Source organism: Rhopalosiphum padi, chromosome 1 (assembly GCF_020882245.1).
Source record: "Rhopalosiphum padi isolate XX-2018 chromosome 1, ASM2088224v1, whole genome shotgun sequence".
NCBI classification, from domain to species: domain Eukaryota; kingdom Metazoa; phylum Arthropoda; class Insecta; order Hemiptera; family Aphididae; genus Rhopalosiphum; species Rhopalosiphum padi.
In genome coordinates, this window is record NC_083597.1 from 9,288,638 (window position 1) to 9,304,567 (window position 15,930).

At 26.1% G+C, this 15,930-nt stretch overlaps 1 long non-coding RNA gene across 4 annotated transcripts in view; it reads left to right on the forward strand.

Annotated features, from left to right (window-relative positions):
- The window catches only part of LOC132918412 (uncharacterized), a 59,406-nt gene that overhangs the window by 2,782 nt on the left and 40,694 nt on the right, over window positions 1-15,930 (forward strand). Inside the window, exon 2 of one of the 4 annotated variants that reach the window (XR_009660488.1) lies at window positions 9,452-9,569. The exons of the other annotated variants lie outside the window; for them this stretch is intronic. This is a non-coding gene — a long non-coding RNA (uncharacterized LOC132918412). The remainder of the gene's footprint in view (window positions 1-9,451; window positions 9,570-15,930) is intronic. 4 annotated transcript variants of the gene reach the window in all.

Consider the following 15,930-nt stretch of genomic DNA (forward strand, 5'->3'; position numbering starts at 1 on the left):
TAATGTTTCTTGGTGGTGATTTGGAATACAATATTACATTCATCCTCCTGGTGCTATGCATCAAGCTCGGTGGATGGCACAGGCAATTTATTGCTTGAAAATATTTTTGTTTAGAAATTATTATAATATTGTTGAGTCTACTAAAACAGCAATTGGAGAGATTTGTGATTTTATCATTATATTTTATGTTAAAGCTTGGTTTACTTGCCCATTACCAGAAAAAGCTCCTAATCAAGACTTACAATTTATAAATGATTTGAAATGATTTTCTCATATGGCTAAGGAACATCCTGGGGAACACCCTAGTATATACAATATACACATATATATAATATATATTTAATGGATTGATAAAATATCAATAAAATATTAATAATTATCTCATAGTTCAATATTGTTGTTTTATTCATTTTATCACTATAGTGCATAATTAATAAGCATTAATAACAGCAGTAATAGTTGTGTTGGTCTTACCATCACTAATGGGGATTTTTCATTACCTTCCTGAAATCGTTACTGTTGTTACAGGTACATAAAAGTAATGAATACAAATTTCTCGTTACTTTGGAACTTTTCATGGAATGATAACTGTTACGACAATAGATCGGTGAGCACTGAGCAATACAAAACAAATACTTATACTCAGATTATACAATATTGAATAACATATCTTAACATATGAAAATTGAGATTAAACAATATATAGATACATGAATAAATATAAATAATAGTATTTATACATAAAATATGTATATTTATTGCTTCAAAAAAATTATAAAAATATTAAAAAAAAAGTGGGCAAGTGGGTATCGCTCTGCTGTATAGTAGAGATAGAGAGTAGGTCACTGGTCGTATGGATGTGTTAAATTTGAATGCAATGACGGGTATCATTGTATACGAAAAACGATTCTGAACGGAGATGATTTGTCAGTCAATGATAATTAGTTGGATATTATATTATATTGTTATTACTTATATTTAAATTGTAATATATCGTTATTTTACGCGATTTCGTAAAAAATTAAATTTCATACGCTCATAAAATGTTTTCTATATTGACGCTAGAATTTTTTTTTACAATTACTTAAAGGAAAACTTATGGATAACCTTGTATTTGATTTTTGAACCTTAAGTATAAATCACAAAAATTTTATGAATTTTCAACTTCAAAATTCTTTGCAAATTTTCGCGATTTTGATATATTTCGTAAATATTTGAATTTTAAATGCTTATAAACAAAAATTGTGACTGACGATTTTTGATTTTTTTTTACTACGATAAGTTCAACTTATAATAAACCTTGTATTAAATTTTAAAGATTTTTTGGATAGCCAAATTTTTTTTATCGGCATTTTAAGAAAAAAAACTTAAAAAAGTAAAAAATTTCAATTGTCTATAAGTAGCTTGAAAAAGTTCTAAATATTTTGAAAATTTAATCGTAAATATATAACGCTAATATAAACATTTGGTGAAAATTTCAAGTATTTACAATTATTTTCTATTGTTTGTTTAAATGTATAGCTGCTATGATATTAGTGGCATTGTCACTTACACCCACTTTAATTGTATCTAATATTTTCCACTCTAAAAAGTGTTTACATATTCATAAATTCCGATTAGTGAGACGCTGTATGACTTTTTTCAAAATAATAGCACCTCAATAATTAATGCGATATTAGTACACAGTCTACTTCTTGTAAAAAATGAACTGTTACAGCAACAAGAATATCATTATTTAATGACGTTCACCCATCTGTTGTAAAATAAATAAGTTTTGATTGTTCCAAGTTGTGGTTATTACAATTTCTTTAGTTTTTCATATAACTGCGGTATAATGGATTTGGAAATGGTTCTTCTAGAGGGTAATGAGTAGGGCCCGGATTTAAATGCACTTAAAACCATACAGATATGCTCTAAAAAATAGCCAAAAATGCCCTTAAAAAATGCATTTTACCACAAAAATGACCTTAAAAATGCACTTAAAAAATACAATTTACCACAAAAATGACCTTAAAAATGCCATATATATTTTTTTATACAAATTGTAATTTATAAATGACATAATAATTATTTTATTAAAAAAAAACTGAAAATTTGAAATATTGACTGATATGATGTTGACACGCATGTTTTGGCCGTTTTAGGGGAAATATTATTCATTCTAAACATACCAAAATATACACTTAAGATTATGTTAAATTCTACGTTAAGCTATTTTACCTATAAAATGTTCAGCATTGCATTGAACAATAATATATTGTTTAATATTTTCAAACACCAACGATCTTCTGTTGTCCGAAAGAATATTTTTATATGTTGAAAAACTTCGTTCGACGTCCACTGATGTTATAGGAGCATATTTAAAATGACAAATGTCATCTGGTGTTAATTCTCCTGGTATGTTTTTTAGAGCGGTTTCGTTACCTTCTAAAATACTTGAAATCGTTTCCATTACAGTATAACCATTATTTTTATTTAAAACAACTTCTAATTTTTTTTTTATTGCTTCTCCATAACTGCTTGTATTATTTAAAATACAAGTTTTGGCATTATTTACGATACCAATTGCCTCAACTAGAGGTATATCTGATGCTTCAAGGCGTGTTATACAGCTTGGTATATTTCCATAGTTGGATTTTATGAATATCAAGTTAGCTTCAATTTCTTTGTCTGCCATTAAATGTTGCGCTTTTTTGATAGCTATGGCATCGTTTTCTTCAAATCCATCAATAACTGTTTTAACAAATTGAAAATATTCACAGTAGTATACCGACGCTTCTAACCAAGTACCCCAACGTGTCAGTATTGGTTGAGGTGGTAAAGGAATAGTTGGGCCCATACATTTAAACTTTAGAACTCTAGAAGGTGCTTTTAAAAAAATTTTCTTTACATTTGATATCAATGCATCCACTTTAGGAAAATGCTCTCGCACTTCTTCCATAGAGTAAAGAATATTGTATCAGAGATTTAATACTGCTAGTATATTTAATCTTTGGCAGTAAAATGTATAAATACTATATGTCTATATATTATACTTGTATATTATACAAATATGCATTAAAAACGAAAAAATGACCGAAAAAAGCTAAAATATGTTCTAAAAATGAAAAAATATTGAAATATGCAAAAAAAAGCAAAAAAATGCAAAATAAAAATTTCACCTTTGAAGTCTCTGTTACATGAATCAAATTATAAACTTGGAAAGCATTGTCTAGGATTAATCAAAAAATGATGCATTTTGCATTGGAATCCGGGCCCTAGTAATGAGTAATGACTATTCTGGGTTCAACATGTGGACAAAGCGTTTAAATTCTGTATTTTCAACACTAAGCTAAAAGGTTAAAATTCCGTAGCAATCATAAAATCATAATTCCAATTTGTTCATCAAGTTTTTGAAATTTATTAATAGAAAGGGGCTTTGAAATATAAGTTTCCATACGTGTCTGAGTTGCTTGCAAAGTATGCATAGATTTCACAGAAGGTCGTACTTGTAAATGTTTCGGGTTGATTGGAAATTTCGGGAACTTTATTAGGTTTGAGAACATTTTTTCTATTAGTACGCTGTTTTTGTTTTACCTCGTATTGAACAATGTGCTTTCTTTTAAGGTGTGTACTCAAATTACTAGTAGAGCCTCCTTCGCTTTTTCACCATCAATTAAACGAAAATGACACTAAATGTTACTTTTCTTTTCATCTATTTTAATGTAGGGATACGGTTAATAGTTTATACTTAAAAATTATTAACGTAAGCGAAAATACGATACGACTAACTGCTTCGATTATATGTCACTTATCGAAAATCGTGAACTAACTCAACAGTTTAATCGTACCTAACTATTCTCATCAATGTTCTTCAAGTGAACAAAAACATTAAAAAAAACCCATAGGTCCCATAGTATTCAATATTTGATTTCGATTTTATTTTTTATTTTTAGTAGGTAGGTACACCGCGACAGAATGCCCGGCAACTGTTGTATCGTGACAACTTGTAATCAGTCAACCATCGTCGGTACTTGGTATCGCCAGTAATGGGGACCATTTTGTAGTTAGAAACTTTGTACCGATGCAACGACTGTGAAACGATCAATGTACTCGTTACTACTCATTCCACCTATGTAATCGTTACATAAGTTACATATTGTACCGATTACAGCAGTAACGACTTACGACCCTGGGCGCAACTAGGGTAAAATGTATGGGAGTGCTAAACCTATAGTACCACATGAGAGTCCCCCATTATTTATGATAAGCAAAATTATTATACACAAAAAAAATTTTAATATACCTAATATAGCATATAATATCATTAATGCTCATCTTTGTTATAATAAATTAATTTTTCTGTTATTAGTTAGTGCAAACTTATTTAAAATGTTTTCAGTATTTATGTTATTGGTAATTTCTCTTTCAATACATATTGAAGCTAGATTTTTAAAACGATTTTGTTGCATGCTTGTTAGAAGCCAATTCTTCACTCTTCGCATTATAGAAAAAGACTTTAACAGGCAATTGTTAACTGCAAGGATCTAACAGTTATGAAGATTTTAAAATGTACAGTTTTAAAAAGATCATAACTTACTTAAAAATAATAATATCATTAAAAAGCTACATTGGGCCCTAGATAATAATCTTACCTTTAAATTTTATAATAGGTAAATTCACTCTAATATCAAAACTAACACTACTATATTGAAAATGGTGAACAAAAATGTTCTATGTCGTACGTGTGTAAGACGGAGACAACAAATGCGGGTACTACGTCCTCTTAAAAATAAAATCTACTGATTCTACGTATTTGTGTATACTGTTCGCCTTACAGCCTACAATAATAAACGCATTTGAAATTTCCTTTTATAATATTTTGATAAATTATCAATTATACTGGTCAATACTCATAAATTATTAATTATCAAAAACAGATACAAATATTGTAAAAAAAAAAAAACAGTATAGAAAATTTGGGAGTACTAATTTTGATCCCCCCTTAGTTGCGCCCATGCAGTAACAACCCAACACTACTTACTATCCTTAATCACTACGTACTATGTATGAATTTTGGCAATTAGCATTACAAAATCTTTATTTAGAGCTGCAATTTCATTTTAAATATTGTTCAAGTTATTTTAAATTAACATAATTATTTAACGTTTTATAATTGCATTTTATTCAATATCTTGTATGTACAAGCATAATTTCATCACTTTAAAGGTAATCAGTTCTTCCAATAGTGTTTTCAACTGGTAGCGGAGTATTGACATTTGTTTCGATAGGTATAAAGGGGATTCGTTTCCATGTAGTGTACCCTGGGCAACATCCTAGATGGCTAAAAAATTACCACCACTGGTCGCTGTACTATTTCTTAAAACCTCACAGTAATTATGAGCAACATCGCCACCTTGTTCTATAATAATCACAGATATAAATAAAAGATAATAAACTAAATTTTCAAGTTCCCTATGTTACTATATAAACATTTGAAATCATAATATTTGTCATTAATAGTAGGTTATTTATATCTTATCACGTCATAATTTTTATAACACAATTTTTAGTCTCAAAACTTTTAATAAATTAAAATAATTTTAAATTAAATTTTAATAAATAGTCATTCATTTATACAACTTTAGTGGAATTTTGGCATGTGTTGGACATACTCAAAATAGCAAATAACAACATCACATCATATCAATAAAGTATAAATAAATAAATAAATAAATAAATAATAGTTAGCAATCTTATTATCCATATCTGTAATGCTGTGGCAATATATATGTCTGTGCATCTGCCACAGTACAAACATTTATTTTGTGCATATCATCTATATATTCAAAATTGTATTTTAATTTTTATTATATAATTGCAACTTTATTATTATTAATTAATATTGATTTAACTTTGATAATTGTATTCATAATAAACTTTATACAAACATATCACAACTTTTATGTTGTGATTGTGAATCACATAAAAGGGTATAACAAAGTTTTTTATTTTAGAACTATTTTAGTCAAAAACATATTCACATAATGATAGTTTATATTTGTTTTATATTAGTATATGGACAATTTATACAACATATATGCATTTTGCATAGATTTTTCTTGTGATCTATTGTAAATTTTATATAAATATATATAATATTGTGTGGTTTATAATAATACGAAATTTAGATATTTTAAAAATTCATAAAATAAATAACTAAAAATATGTTTATTTATTCTTCAATATATCAATCACTTTATCGGAATATAGATGTAATATTTGATAGTTGGTACAGCAGTGGGTTTTAATCTGTACTTGGTTCTATAATCGGACTTTAAAAAATGTTTGCTACATTATCTGCTACTGTGTAGGCATCTATTCTATAAGCTTACCAGTAAATGAAATTCACAGTGGAAATGCTTCTTTATTTTTGAGCGGAAATCTAAATAAAAAATATAAAAATGTATTATTTACTTTAAAACAGCATATTTTTTGTAATAATTTACCTTGAATATATTATAAAGATGTTTACGAGTTTATAGTATTTAATTACTTATTACCCTATGGTATGTAACATGTGTATTATATAATTTTCGTTTTCTGCATGTCATTGAAGAGCACTTGTTAACCATGGTGGTGGTCTGATTACAAAAAGAAGTAATTTATATAATTAATACACACAAATAATATTTGTTGATATTGAAATTATGTTTATGTCGTGTAATCCATGTCTTAAGAAATTTCAATAATTCTAAGAAAAGACTATTAGGTTTTACTATATTAGGATTAATAGTTAAAATTTTGAAATTATTAAAATATTTAAAATCATTAATAATTAAATAATTTACAATTATTAAAATTGCTTATTAGGTTTAATCAATGTAAGTAAATTCAAAACTATCTATAAATGCACATAGGTACTAATAAAATAATTTAAATATTGTTTAGTCATATTTATTATAGATAAAATAATGAATATGAAATAGGCGCGTATATTAAAATTTCTATAAGTAAAAAGAAATGTTTTTAGTTTTCCATTTCCACACAGTTTAAATCAAACTTATTAATAATTATAATTTATATGAAATAAAAATTTAATATTATACCTATAAATTATTAGATATATATGGTGGCTTTAAATATGATTATACGAACTAGCAATTATCATTAAATTAAATATTTAACTGATGTAAATATTTTTTTTAATACTCGACTCATAAATTAGTTTGACTTGTTAAAACCTATTAATAGTTTTTTCTATGTTCCTTGTGTAAATAATAATTTAATAATACCTATATACCTATAGTTTTTATAAATAAAATTAATTCAATATATGAGGTCTAAATTACAATTTGATTTTTCTCTATTGTCGAAGTACTTGATTTATATCAAATGATGACCCTGAATTGTGAATCCAATTAGAAACAATTTATGTTTCTAGCATAACATAGTAATTAAACATAATTAAAAATAAATATTTTCAACAGGTACTACATTACATAATATATTTATCTAATAAGACTGACTGAATGATGTACTAATCTACCTATATCAATTGTTAAAATGGGATAAAATATTCAAAACGTTTTTATACTGTATTTATAATATTAAAACGTAACGGCATAACAATGGGAACTGTATAAACAAGAGCATGAATAATACATTTAAAATAAATGCTTGTGTAGATTGTAGGTAACAATAATGTTTTATTTTTTATTAGAGGTGCTTTCTATTTGGGTAAATGTATTCATGAAAATTGAGTTTCACTCGCTTCTTTAGCCGGTTGTGAACTGATGTGGGGGCTATGATATAATGAATATGCAGGTAAACTAGACGCTACACATGGATTTTTGGACAAAACATAGCTATGGTATGAATCGACGGGGCAGACGAAAATGGCGCTGTCGCCCTTTAGCATTTCTGACGTTTCAACACAGTAAATAAGTACTATAACTACTAAATAGGTAGGTTACCTAATCTGATGAGTTGGAATACTAGTTGATCCAAAGCGCTCAACGATTAAAAGTCTATGATGTATTGTATTGTAATTTCATATTTGTAAACAAAATAATTAATAATAAATAATAATAATAAAAACATTAAACATCTGTGATAGTTTTAACATTTTTTTAAATTATAACGAATTTCATGGATTAAGATATATAGGACTAAACATTGGTGCACATTCTGTCTGTACTAAAATTTTTTACCTTTATGTGGTAGCTTTCCTCTACACCCCTTATACAGTAATACGTACCTACCAGATATAAACTAATTTAATTTCAAATAAAATTATAAATTACTACATTAAAAAAAATCGAAGTACCTAGTGAATCTGATTTTCAATAAACGATCTTTTTTGTCCAATATAACCGACACTGAATACATTTCTTTTAGTTCAAAATAAGCCGATGGTGCTAGTTTAAGCCTTGGGGTGCTAAGCACCCCCTGGCACTCCCGTATGTGCACCAATGAGACAGACACGAATTAATCCATGAAATATTATAGAACTATCGGAGTGCATGGTATTTTCTTTGGTAGCATTACTAGTATCATCTTAATGGAAACTTGTAGAACTAGATTACATTATCATAATATGCTTCACAAATTAATAGTTACAAATTACAACTGTAAACTTCAAATAGAGCATAGATTAAAATAATGTATTTAATAATTATAAATAAATAATTGTATTATATTATTATATATATTATAAACAAGGGCTACATCCGTAAATTTGTTATAAAAAATAAAATAAATACATTATTAATCATGTATCTAAGAACCTCAAAAATATATTTTTGTTGTATTTCTATGATTAATTTTACTAATTTTTTAATTTTTAAATTTAATATTTTACCTAATATAGTAATATCGTTTTATTATTATTATTATTTATGCATATTTAATATTAATATTTTTTTTGAGTATTTAAGACGCTATGGTTTTATCATAATGAGGAATTTTATGTTTTATAAAAATAATGTTTTTTAAACGTAAATTTTTGATTATTGTTTATTTTAATTTAATTTGATATCGCTGTAATAGAAATTATAATTTTGGTAGCCAACATTTTAAAAATATTTAATATTCCGCAAAGAAAACAATTAACAATTTGTTTATTGTATGAAATAACTTGTTATAAATAATTATAATACAAATCTGAATAATCTGATCCTGGATCTCCACCTCACCAATTAATTGACTGCTATTGGCAGCGAACTAAAACTTTGATATTATTGAAAAGTGTACTCTCTTATTGACGGCTGAGTTCTACTCGTACAGTGCTCCACAATGATCGACGGCACTTTGTCGATTTCTACTTTAGACATACCTAGAATTTTAATACATACTAACAAAACGGTCGAAGAAGCACCACCACCGGCCAATGCAATTCGATATTCATGTTGTGGCTTTTATAATTTCGTACGCTCGTAGTCATATAATTTATATTTTATTATATTTTTAGTCTTATTGAGCGGTCAAAGCACCGCGTATTATGTCATGAGACCCTGGTACTCAAGACGCGGTTTTGTTACATGAAACCCGCGGTGCGGCAGAGATCAAAGCTACAGTTGTTGAGCGAAGTAAGTCATATCAATGGTCATATTAAGAATTATATTGTTATTATAATAATGTATAGTAACCACGATAGTTTAGAATATAATAGAAGCGACAGCTATCAAAATCCCATTAATTTCCCATTAATCACTGATAAATATTTCATTTGACCTTGACATCCACCAACATCATTGCCGATCATTGTTTGACTGTCGCTTCTATTATGTTCTACGGATGTTAGTAAATTGTACATTATGTGTGTGACTACGAGTGTGCGACATTAAATAAACCACAATGTAAGTATCAGGATTGTATGACATGGTGGTTGAAATCCGCGTTCAATATCCGCGCCCCTTGTTTTTTAAACCCAACTATTATTATTTGAATGAAATACAGTAAATTCCCGTTAAAACGAAAAATCCCGTTATAACGAAAGTTATAGAAGTCCTCTGCCGAAAATCAGGGCTTATAAAAAGCTTATTCGAATTTTCATTACAACGAAATTTCCGTTATAGCGAAAAAAAAATTCGGACCCTGAAGTTCGTTGTAACGGGATTTTACTGTACCATCAATTGGTAAACTGTCAACAGTTTTAGCACTCCATGTTTGAGAGGTCTAGTTGCGCCTATGTGTTACTACCTAATTATAAAATATATATAATACAATGTCAATAATTTATAAATATAAAATAAATAGCCAATTTTTTCAATCACGGTAAATTAGTTTGAAATGTCAATAAAATTGTACGTATGTACTATGTATGTTATAAATTGTCAATCGTATAAATTATTATTAATAAATATTAAATAATATGTAAAAACTAATGAGGTTCTAAGAAGTCCGCTATTATTCAATGTAACTTTGTGGGTTCATAGCTATTGATATATTTTATATGGTCATACGGGTGAGTAATTGTCAAATTTTTACAATGTTTCCTACCTCTATATTGTTATTTATTATTTTATTAGTACTTAATTAATATAAAATAAAATTAACATAAAATATTTAGTTACAATTTTTTAATTAATTATTTAAACCAGCTAGAAAAAATTATGAATCAAGACATTTTATTCAAACAGATACCTGGCAAGCTGATTTTATATCGTTTCTATAGATAAAAAAAGAAAACAGATGACCTAAGATTTCAAACTTAAAAATAAACACAATAATTTCCATTATAGATAACCATAAAACATTGTTAAAATCTAATAAGAGTTACATAATCTTGTGAAGTTCTTACTATAGATACATTTTATAAGTAGCTTTGGACTATTTCTTTAAAATTAGAAACTGGTTTAGAAGTATTCAATATTTTTTCTTTTAAAAATCTTCTAATATTTAAAAATTACATGTTGATAAAGATAAAGAATTTTATAACTAGAAATTAAAAAACATTTTAAATAAACAATATTAAAATATTTAGTACATACTAAATAAATAAAAAAGACCTCAATTGTTGAAAGGTTTAATTGTGTGTTAAATGATAAACTAAAAAAATAATTTATCATAATAAATCATGGTTTAGTTACCCAAAATGCATTTAAAATGAAACCATCTGAAATGAATAAAAACAATGAAAATAAATTGGTTACAACCATTTATAATTATGATATTATAAATTGTAAGTATAAATTTTAAATTAACAATGTGGTTAGATTATCTTCATTCTTAAAAGTGTATAAGAAATATTTACAAAAACTTAAGTTATTAAATCAAATGCTAATTATTATAAATTAAAATATAGGAGGTATTTACGAATAAGAGTTACAACATAAGGATTATATGGTCATAGAAATTGTAATATTAGTTTTAATGTTGTTTTTAAAAATAATTGTGGTATACTCATAGATTAACATTTCTTTTTTTAATAATATTTGAATTTTTTTCATTAACCATTATCTATTCATTTGTAATACGTTTGTAAAATAAAGTATACGTAAAGTTATTAATTTTATGTGTATAATTTATTCTAATTAATTTTGAATAACACCCCCCCCCCCTCTTGTAATTCCTAGCTACAGGCCTGACACTATTCACAGTTTATCATGCTAAACAGTTTAAGGTATATTAACTTTCGTTATATTTAAAAATTAGAATCAGAAATTATTGAAAAAGAACCATATTTAAATAATTTTCCTCTGTAGCATTATCAGATTTATTCAAAATAAAATTTTCAATGATAAAGATATTATGTTGGAGGAATATGTAAATAGCATTAGTAATTATTAATTAAACGATAATAAACTAGACAAAGAATTAAAACATTTTCCATTAGGGAATGGAGAACATTGGTTGCAATAGATAATTGAAATCACATTTTTATCATAGCTAAGTAAATGAAATAACTTTTAGTACTTTGGTTAATAAATGTTGAAACAAATAATGTAAATCAATACTTATTAAATATACTAACCTATACTTATTAAATATTTATAGTTCTTATCTACTTCTCGTCAAAGCCAGTTGTGTATTATAATGTGTTCATCATATATTCATATTATTATGCTGTGCTGAATGTAATATCAACATATCACCTAAAAAAACTGTAATTTGTAAAATTTGTGATTTTAAATTTCATGTGAAATGTACAAATCTTGAATAGCTTGCTGAATATAATAAGATTAGTACTAAGTGGACTTGTGAATATTGTAATTATAACACTAAAAATATTACACAAAGAATGAAATTGAATTATATTGAAGATATGAGTCGGAGTGATGAGGAAGATTATGATTTTGGATCAATAAAAATTGATATAAAAAAAATGTTCAGAAAAATTGAATTACTTACTACTAACGTCACATCAATAGAAACATTAAATTCTATGGTTAATCACTTGATGAAATCAAGAAGAAAATGGACACTGTTGTAAACATCGTTAATGGTATGGAAAATAGGGTAATGGAAATAGAACTTAGATGCTCTAAACTTGAAAAAGAAATTGATTACCTCAAAATTATGTAAAGATATTGCTGATACTTACAGATTGAAACCATACTAGAATACTGATGGCAAAATAATAGCTAAATTCAATTCCACGACCTTAAAAGACTGTATTATTAAATTGATAAAATTACGGTATAAGAATAAAATCCGGTAACTGCAAATAATTTACATAGTAGGTACTAACTTTCCTGATGTTAAAATATTTATCAACGATCAACTTACCAAGGAAAACAAAAGATTATTCTGGTTGGCAAAAGAAATTTCAAAAACATATAGTTACAAATTTGTCTGGTCAAATTCTAGCGGTGTCTACATAAAAAACAAGAAGGGAAACAAGTTATTAAAATACAAACTGCACAAATTCTTCAAAATCATAATACAGACAAAAAAATTAGTGTACTGGGAATAGTATAATTTTTATTCTGTTTTGTTTTAAGTTGCTTATTTATTCATTTTTTTTTTTTGTAATATTAAATATTTTAATGACATTTAATGTTTAAATATGAATAGTTATAATGAGTCCCTTTAATAACTTTGAACTAAATTTTTTATGTAATGATAAAAATACTAACGTACTAAAATACTAAACGTTTGTTATTAATGACTGTAACAATTTTAGTATACATAATAATGATCTTACTGTCTTTTCACTGAACATTAGAAGTGTCAGAAAACATTTTAACAAATTATTAGTGGTTTTAAGTTCAGCTAATATTAAATTTGATATTATTATGTTATCTGAGACATGGTTAGATGATAACATTGGTAACTTTGATATAAAGTGTTATAATTGTTATAATCACTATAGATCATTAAATATATCAAATGGAATAAGTGTTTACATTAAAGACTCAATTATAGTAAATTATGTAATAACTGGAGCGGTAAATCACTGTAGCTCATTAGATTTCTCAATTTCCTATAATAATATATTAATTAAATTAACATGCATTTATAGATCACCCAGTTTGAATTTAATTGATTTAATTAATAATCTAGAAGATTTTTTAAACAATTACTCTAAATTTCAATCACATATAATTTGTGGAGACATAAATTTAAATATTAAGATCGAAGACATAGTTTGTATAAAATACCTTAATGTACTTAGTAACTATGGATTTAAATCATGTATTAATGGCACTACACGTAGCTTTGGTAATAGTAACACATGTATTGATCATATATTCATCAAAAACAAATTTCCTTTAAATAATATTTATGGATACATATGTTAAGGTGTATGACCGCATGGCAGTGAATGTTGACAGTCACCGGTGTATGTTGACATTTACCGATCATTTTAGTGAATGTTATCAATTTTTACAAATATCTTAGAATGTAGACTTTTACCTGTGTTTGTTGATAAACACAATAGTTATTTACTAAATATTGACATGCCTGACAACATATATAATCAAATATATAGGTAATAAATTCATAAATAAATATACTCGTAGTTTAACAAATTAATTTTTTAACTTATAGATTAAGTAGTATTAATTTTTTAAGTTATATTTATTACAACACGGTTAACTATCGTGGCATTTACTGTTACAGAGTATTCCCCCATTCTTATACGGTTACATTTGTTTGTATTATATTTTTTTACAATATATTTTTGAATTGGTTCCGCAATTCGTTGATCATATGTTTTTTTATGAACTTTGAGTAGTTCTTCGTTCTTTACATAATGAATAGTTTTAGTTTCAATGGGACGATTAGTTTATCCTTAATATCATTCGGATTATCTCATGCCAATCATGCCATAACATTATACTAACGTTAAAACGTCTCCAACGCATATTGTGACTGGACAATAACGTCTTAATTCTATAAAATAATAAGAAAATACCTTTTAGTATAATGATTTACATCGTGCTTCATGTGTGGTCACTGGTCAACATTTGCTAACATTAATTGTAAATTTGAACAATCATCGGTGTAAGAACGCGTTAAGACCATTTGTCAACATTCACTATGATTTTTGGTAAATGTCGACATACACCGGTGACTGTCAACATTTGCCTACTGCGGTCATACACCTTAACACATATATCAAAGTGCTATTATGGATCATTACAGTACTATTGCTGTATTATCCACCTCACGAAACAATAATATAACTACAGTTGATAATAATACTGATAATATTAATTATAAATTTGTTAATATAGATAATTTAAATAATATCTTAAAAAACATAAAATGGATAGAATTTTTAAAATCAACTGATGTAAATGTAGTTATTGACTTATTCCCAATATCATTGAAAATGGTATAAATAAATCACAAGAAACTAAAATAAAAAAAAATTCCAAAAAATAGAAAATGATTAAAACATTGGATAACACTAGGTATTATTAATTCTATAGATAACATGCAAAATTAAAAAATCAACCATTTAACATTAAATTACAAGAGATAAAAAAAATAGGAATCTACTAAATGTAACCATAAAAATAGCAAAAGACGCATATTACTATAAACAATTTTCTAATGCAAAAGGTAATAGGTACTAAAAAAATATGGGAATTTATAAATGAAGCCTTAGATAATAAATGTAATAAAACAAACTATATACCAACAATCCTAAATCATCAAAATCAATGTTTAACAGATAATATTAGTATTGCAAATGAGTTCAACTCTTTTTTTGTGTCTATAGGTACTAATATTTTGAATAAACTGAAATTATCTCTAAGCATAAGAAAATGTAAGTTTTTAAATGATAAAAATAATCCTATTACAACTGATAAAATTAAAAAGTGTATATTAAATATTAAACTAATATGTTCATTCAATAGGTGGGAATTAACAAACACAATTTTAAAAGCTATTATTTTTAATATTCTTACACCATTACAATATATTTTTAATCATTTAACCTAGTTCTTAATACTGGTGTTTTTCCACATTAATTCAAAAATACTATTATTATCCTGTTACATAAAAAGTTTAACAAAAATGATTGTACAAAATATTATCGACCAATAGCTCTTACAATTACACTATCTAAAGTCTTAGAAAAGTGCATCAAGGATAGGCTTTATAACTTTTTAGAAACATGCTCAATATTTTCTAATAACCAATTTGGTTTTAGGAGAAACAAAGGTACCGATAAAGCTTTAATGGCTGTAATTAGTCATATTTATAACAAATTAGACAAGAACAGAGCAGTAATAGGAATTTTCTAGATGTTAAAAAAGCTTTAGATTCTGTTGACCAATCAATATTGTTAGCTAAATTTAGGCAAATTAGAAAAATACGGTATCAGGGGCAATGCAAATAACCTTATATGTAATTTTCTAGAAAATCGTATTCAACAATTTATAGTTAGAGTAAATTATAGTTTAAGCGATTATCTGATTTAAATTCATGGAATACCACAAGGTACTGTATTGGGTCCTCTTCTTTTTATTTTTTATATTAATGACTTAT